We start from the raw sequence: 7,940 nt of genomic DNA, 5'->3' as shown, positions 1-7,940 counted from the left end.
ACCCCAGCTGACTTCCTGCCCTTTGGGCAGGGGGCTGGACTCGATGATCTCCCGAGGTCCCTTCCAGCCCTAATGTCTATGAAATCTATGTAATCTATGAAACAAAAATAAAACCAGTAGAATTTATTTAGCAAAAACTTTTTAATTTATTATTTTTAATTTTTCTTATGTCCCGGGGAGCTGGAATGGGATTCACCCACGGCAGCGGCAGAGCCTGAGTGGGACATCCGTCACTTGTTTATGCCGGCGCGGCCGGAAGTCGGCGCTGGTGCTGGCAGTCAGATGCCGGCGATAAAAGTGGCCGCCGAGGAAGGACGGCCGCGGGATCCAGGAAGGAGCCTCACACCCACCGAGGCGGAGGATCCCAGGGTGGAGAGAGCTGACAACCTCGCAGGCACCGAGAGCGAGGCCCCCAGAGGGGGACGGGCCACGAACCCCTCAAGAGGAGGGTGAAGGAGTGCCTGGAGCGGATAAGCTGTCACCCGCCCGGCCCAAGGGCTAAGGAATGGCAGCTGTAGGCGAGTGGCTGACCTCCCTTAAGGTGAGACAGGGGACCCCGTCGGGGAGCTGCAGCCTACCCAAGCAGAGGGGAGGACACCAGCGGCGGCCAGCCCCAGCACAGCAAGCGAAGAGCGGTAGATGGACTCTGAGGATGAGGGATCCAGCGGCGAGGAGTTCTGGGACTGTGAACCCGAGGCGTGCTGGACTTACAGGTCTGGGGTCGGGGCACCAGCACCGGAAGGCGATGCCTCCAGGGAGGGTCAGGCCTGGGAGGGCGCCAAGGAGGCGCAGTCAGGAGGAGGCTATTGTCGGCCACCTATGACCGGAGACTAAGATAAGGGTTGCCCGTAGGGGACCTAGGAAGGTCCAGGCTAAAGACTTAGCTAGTAGGGTTGTGGAGACCTAGCTTTAGTTTTCCAGGTTCTTTTCCATTAAAGGAGGAACCCTGTCGAGAAGTATAGCTGGGGAGTTCTGCCCAGGGGCCCGTAGTGGAAACCCCATCTTGGCCGGGACCCGGTCCCAGGACACCCAGGGCACGAGGAGCCCGAAGATAAGCGTCGGGCGGGCCGGCGAGGCGACTGGCCTCGGGACAGGGAGCTGGGCTATTTGTTAGAAGGGGACACCCGAGAAGGCTGGGGTGCAAGGGGTGGCAGAGCCCCGCAACGTGACCACTGGGGATCCCAGGCTGCGGAGTAACCAGGAACCGCCCTACTGAACCTAACAACAAGTCGTGGTGGGCGAGAACGAAGGCAGGGACTGGACGACCTAACACCTACTCCAGGTCAGCAGTATCGCAGGGTGAGCAGCGACGGTCCTTCATCCTCAGGCAGCTACCCACGGGGAGAACCCCCCCCAGTCCGACAGTCACAACTTATTATAAAGTTCTAGATTGAGAAGGACAGCTAGGCCAACCAATTTTGATGCGTGTGATTTGGGAGAGCCTAACCCTAAATTCTATTTCAGATATTTTTATGAAATTAAATAAGTAAAAAAAAAAGTGGTAAGAAAATACTTAATATTCATCCTCCTTTGATACTTTCATTTCGTTATACTTTCTAATACTTTTTTGTATTCACTTTGCAATTCATCTTTTTTCTTGCAGTTGTATATATTTTTTTTGATTTAGATGTGCTTAGACCAAGTTCATATTGAGCTGTCACTTTCTTGCTGAATATAATTTTGGGTTAATGTTCTGTGTTGGAGCCTTGTAGTGTTGACTTGCTTTTGAGTTGTAGCAGGTGTCACTTGCCTTGTAGGTTGGTTTCCTTGTGGAGAAGAAATGACATGGAGATTTTTGTTTTCTCTGTTTAAAAATCCCATATTCTCTGATTACTCCCCTCCCCCCGCCCAATCTGTGTTTTTCCATGATTAAAATGAAATGTTACTATATATATACTGGCAGTGCTCTTAATTGTTTCCTGAAAAACTGAGCATTAAGTGAAACGAGTGTTAAGTGAAACGAAAGTATTTAACAATCCAAGATGATGACTGGAAGTGATTTTAATGACCCAAGATGGTGACCACAAGCGTTATAGTGAAACTTGCTGGGGGCTAAGTGAAATCAGGTATCAATTTAAAATGAGCGGTATAGCAAAATAGCACTGAACAAAACAGCGTTAAGTGGGGGTTGCCTGTATAGGTACAGTTAATACATTTACAATTTTAAAGCAACGTGGAAGCCTACCAGTGCTTCAGTCACTATAATAAAATAAATTCTAAATAAATATATACATATATATTTTTTGGCATTTGATTTTGTTTATTTTTACTATGGAAAATCAGAGTCTTCCCTGCCCCCTTCACTCACCAGGGAATGGGTCTAGCTGTGGCTGTTCACTTCTGCTGCTTTGTGATGCTGAGAAGCTTTGATATGCCAGTGCCCTGTTCCTGCCCATGCTGTTGCTCCCAACCCGCAGCACCCCCAGCTCTGATGGTGCCCCTTACTCCTGACACAGAGCCCTCTGGTCCTGTTGGTGCTCCAAAAGCCTGGCCCATAGCCCTTGGGCCCTGCTGATGCCCCGCACTCCCAACTCACTGTGGGAGATTCCATTCATATTCAATGCCCCCCACCTCCAGGCACTAGCCCTCCAGTGTATAAGGAAGGGGGTGTGTATGTGAAGAAGGAGGGGGCATATGCAATAGCATAGGCCATATTGTGGCAATGGCATAGGCCATTTACTGGGTCAGACCACAGGTTAATTTTATCTAGTGTCCTGTGTCACACAGTTGAAAGGAGTAGATGATGAATGGGAGAGTGAACAAGGTATGACCAGAGCTTTTCCCTTGTTCTTCTCCCACTTGCAGCTTCCAGCATTTGAGGTCTAAGGAGTTCTGATTCAGAGGCTCTACCCCTAACTCCCATGTTCAATAACTGATCTTGCACCTTCTCCAAGAGCTGTTCAATCCCTCTTTGAATCTGTGGGAATGAGTTACACACCTTAATTACAAAATGGGTGCATCTGCATGAGATGCTTACTGCTGAGCTGACTAATTAGCTCCACAGTAAAATGTCACTATCTACATGTGTGGTGCTATTAGGGTGGAGTAAAATAATTAATTCTGCCATAGGATAGTACTGCCACACATAAGTACTATCCTATGGTGGAGTTATTTACTCCACTATATTGCATGTGTAGATGCTGATGGGGCTGACTGGTGCATGAGTATGCTTCAGTGTAGAGGCTGCCTGCCAGCTACCTCCCTATTAAAGCATGCTTGTGCCCCTGCCAGCCCATTTGCAGCATGTTGAACCAATCAGCACATCCCCAGGCTGGCAAACTGACCCCCAGGGGCCCCTGCCATCTGGGACTGCTCTGCCCCTGGATCAATGTGCTGTGGACCTGGGTGCCCAAGAGCAATAAACTCCAGCACGAACTGCACCAGCCACATTAATCACATGTGAAAATGCTCCCACTCTGTGCAAAAGAACTTCTTTTTGTTAGTTTTAAACTTACTACCTACTTGTTTCATTTTATGATTCCTAGTTCTTAAATTGTGAGAGACAGTAGATAATAAATCCCTATTTACTTTCTCTTCACTATTTAGAATTTTGTAAACCCTTATCATGCCCCCTCCCCCTCCTCAAGCACCTCTTTTCTCAAGTCTATAGTTGCAGCCAAATTTTAAAAGTATATGAACCTGAAGCAAGCAGTCCAAGAAGCTGATAACATTTTGTCATAGAACCTGCATTAACACAAACATATGCTTTAAAGATCCTAGCTGTGTTTTGACAGATGTGGCTGTGGCTGTGAATCAGATAATAATACAGGATTTCTAAGTGGCTTTTTTCTTCCTATGCCAGAGCGTTTGTGACTATAAAGCTATGCACATCAGCTAATCCAATAATTAAAGGGTTGTGAATTGTAGCATAAGACACACTGATTCTACACTATGTTGATGTTATTGTCCTGCAATTATGTCTCCATTGCATACTTTTTTTTATCAACCCACAAGATAGTGGAAACAGAGTAAATGAGGTTAAAGTAAGTAGTAGAATAGTTATTTTAAACAGCCTTAAGGACAGCTTTTCCCTGCTGAAAATGAGGAAGGAATCCATAAAATGGGAAAGCTAAGCAAAGATTAGACCATCCAAGTTCACAATATTGTGCCTATAAGTAGGTTATTTTTCTTCTGCTCACTCCTATGGAATGAGCAAAAGGCTCATCTCTCCTGCCAGTGACAAAATGGCTGGCTGGTGCCTTAGTATAACCTCCCAGGTAGAGTAAGTTGAAATATCTTGAGACAAAAAAAATTCTGAAGAAAATGCTTTGTTGGCAAAGTTGACAGGTTTTATCAAATCTTTTGACAAGATGTGGTAAAAAAGAGAAAATATTTAAAATGGGGATGAAGATTTTAACTTTTATTTATTTTTAACCTTTTTATATACTATATATTTTTCTATTAATGTTAACAACATTAAAATGAAATATTTTTATGCAGTGATGTTGATATTTCAGAATCAAACTACTTCAGTATTTCTATTCCAAGAATTTCAAGACTGACTTTTCCTACAAATTAACATAAAAAAATACAAATATTTGAAAAGACTGGAATTTTTCCATGTGATTGATTTAAAAAAAAAAAATTAGCAACTGTTTCTGAACCTCTTCAGAAAAGAATGTGTGGTTTCTGGGGCTGGAAAGAGAGACCAGGAGAGTAAGCTTTACTGTACAGCCCCATGCTTATGGCTGTCTCTTGAGAGAAAGAAAGTCCTAGGGTTTGATTTGTGATAGCAAGGCTGTCTGCATTTTATACAGTATGTTTAACAAAAAAAGATATAAGCAATTCTGGTATCAGGGACTGGAACTCTGGTCTCCCCTCTCCTGGGAGAATCCCCTAATAGTTGGACAATAAGGATCCTAACTGCTATTTGGCAAAAAGGTAGCAAGTGTGGTGCAATAAGGTGATTAAACCTTAGGTAGTTAAAATTATGAAGGAGTTTATACTTGTGGATTCCACATGAGGAGAAGTCTTTCAGGCTTGCAGATTATTGCCTAAATACTACATCCTCTTTCCTTCCACATCCTGTCTATTGGCTGGCTTATGCATCTCCTTAAATGATGTGGATGGCTTGAGAATCTCTACCAAAAATGTGCAGGCTGCCACCATTCAAGTTATGGAGACATGCATTCTTTTTGAAATCCACCCAGATGTAGATATCTATTTTTGTGTGACAATAATGCTGCTACTACTAGGAGCCTTAATTAGGGCTCAGGTGGATATGACATAGGCATGATAGCACTGAGCATCACCACATGCATTGTGGATATGGGCCTTACCTTCCATTACTCTAATGTATAAGTAATTCCTGTTATTTAGATCTCCATACTATTTGGAACAACCTATTTAGATTTTTAAAATTTATTCTCTAGCTTGTTTTATTTATAGTTTATTTTCAGATTGGAAAATAGAGTTTAATTATGACTGGCCACATCTAAATGAGACACTAACTGTGCAGTCGTTACTGTGCACTCATTTAGTACTTGTATAAACTTGTACTAAAAGACTGCATAGTAACTGGAGTTACACTGACAAATGGCTTTTTGGTGACACTGACTACTCAGTAGCCCAAAACTACAGTGTAGTAGCGTCACGGCATACTTCCTGCCTGCAACGATACTGTGCAGTATTCACAAGCTCCCGTGCCATCAGCATCTCATGTAGATGCAGCCGCTGAATAGATAGCATGAAAATTAATGTTGTGAACAGGTAACTGTAAAATGGTAATGAAAACAAGAATTTGTTTGTATTAGAGATTTAATAGATGGTGCCTGTTATTTTGAACTGACTGTTTCCCACATCTGTCTCCTGCAGTATACAGTGCAATCTATTTCATAGATTTCACAGACATTAGGGCTGGAAGGGACCTCAGAAGATCATCGAGTCCAGCCCCCCGCCCAAAGGGTTGGAGAAAAGAGACAAAGCTTTTATTTGAAGTTGGCATTCACTCAGTAGAAAAAGTTTTTATTAATAATTCTAGAAAGCAAATGTGCTACAAGAAAAAATAAAATCCAAAGTCTTTTCATACCATTTTATCACACGGTAGAATCTTTTATTATCTAATGAAATATTAAGTTGTCTTTTGACATTAAACTCTTAAATATTTTAAGGAATAACCCATGACAAACCTTGCAGCTATAATAAAATTTCTGAGTAAATCTATAGTGGGTTGCGTGAAATATTTCATATAAGTAAGATGTAGAGCTTCTCAGGATTACCAAAAATAGACTTGTCAACTTCAATTTTGCTACACTGGACAATCTCAGGTGCAGTGCAAAAGGAACACCTAACTATAAAAGTGAAGGTGTCTGTTTTCTTTTTGTGCATGCCCAGAGTCAGACCTTTATGGAAGCAATGCTTCTTTTGTTTCTTGTCTCAGAATGTCAGCTCATATTACCTGAAGATAGTATTGGGGCAGAGAGTATATTAGAGCAGGGCTGTCCAACTCAGCTTGCAAGGGGTTATCTTGCCCCCACAGGAATTCTCCCAGCCACCACTCCTCCCACTGCTCCATTTGCTTCTGCTGGGTTCTCTGGGGGCTTCCCCTTCCTCCGCTGGCTTCCACTTCAGTTGTGTGCAGCCTCAGGGCTTGTGGTTTATGGGCCATGTTTCCCCTGTCCAACCAGAAGTTGGACAGGCCTATATTAGAATATTTGGTAGTTGTAATCCAAAATACATTAACATTCTTTGCTCCTTCACTGGGTGCCAGTTGATGAAAAATGCTATGACTTTACATTTTCACAAAAAGAGTAATGCTTATAAATTCATTTTTATTTGGTTGGCATTTCCATTACACTGAATCTGTAAGGAAATGGAGGGCAAAAGCTCAGGCAGGTTGATTCCACCACATTTAATTACTCAGGAAACCATGCTGCACATAAAGGGAAGGAGCTCTTCTATGTGTTCTGATTTATTTGCTTTATTTGCAATCCATCTGATATTTTTCTTTTGGAAAGAAAAAAGAGGTGTAAGTAGTTTGTAGATCCAGAGAATGAGTATATTTGTTAGATCTGGAGAAAGCTAACAGTGAAATTCTAAAAAAAAGAAAATAAACAGAACCCCTAGCACCTTCCACTATTTCTTCCCTTCAAAAAGAAAAGCCAAACAATTACTAAGATACAATAATAAATAGTAATGAAACTAGTGGGAAAATAAGGAGTTACTCAAATTGCCAGTTGCTCAAATCACGAGTGAGACTTTATAAAGGGGGATAAGGCAAGGTGCCACGTTTATTGATTACATGAGTTAGACATAGAGGTTTGGACACACCATTCATACAAGCACACAAATCATCATACACATTATTACACACAGGCATACACATACACAAAATAACCATTTCATCCACACACACACCAGATATAGTTACCAGCAATAGTTGCTCAATATCAGCCCAGGATGGCCAACCCGGGCTTATTGAGTAGATGGTGATGATTCAAAGATAGCAGATTTGAAGATAACAGCTGTACTCTGATGAAACAACAGTAGAGAAAGAGACTCACTCAACTTGGCATTTTCAAAGTATTCTTTTACAGGGATTGGCATCCTTTGTTTCAGTGCTTTGGGGGTTTTCCATACCCAGCTTCTGTTTTTGTGGTTGTTCTTCTTTTGTCTTCAGCTTATCCTAGCCTTGGAGTGTTTTTGCTGCTTGTCTGGAAGGATAGGTGCATTTCTTCTCCTTTTTATCTTCTTTGTGCCCTACGCCTAAAAGGGATTACTCAGCCATTCATTAATTAGTTAACTGACTGGTAACTTACATTTGGCACTTTGGTGCTTACATAAAGTTACATCTTCTTTTCCCATCTCTATGCCATTCTCTTACCATTCACCCTTTTACACACACTCACACATAAAGGCTATGCAGAGTTCATTCACTTATGTCAAGCAGAAGGATACAAAATGGAGTTTTCAAGTTGCTTACAGGACAAGGCTAACATGGT

General features: G+C 42.5%; 1 long non-coding RNA gene across 1 annotated transcript in view; it reads left to right on the top strand.

The window, feature by feature from the left end:
- LOC109312191 overlaps nt 1–7,255 on the top strand; it is a 16,832-nt gene extending 9,577 nt beyond the window's left edge. Inside the window, exons 2-3 of the long non-coding RNA XR_002101725.1 lie at nt 4,738–4,740; nt 7,157–7,255. This is a non-coding gene — a long non-coding RNA (uncharacterized LOC109312191). The remainder of the gene's footprint in view (nt 1–4,737; nt 4,741–7,156) is intronic.
- The last annotated feature ends 685 nt before the right edge of the window (nt 7,256–7,940 follow it).

The sequence above is a fragment of the Crocodylus porosus genome, unplaced genomic scaffold (genome assembly GCF_001723895.1).
Source record: "Crocodylus porosus isolate Cpor-Errol unplaced genomic scaffold, CroPor_comp1, whole genome shotgun sequence".
Classification (NCBI taxonomy): Eukaryota; Metazoa; Chordata; order Crocodylia; family Crocodylidae; genus Crocodylus; species Crocodylus porosus.
The sequence above is the reverse complement of the archived record's forward strand: the minus strand, read 5'-3'. Positions and strand labels throughout refer to the sequence as shown.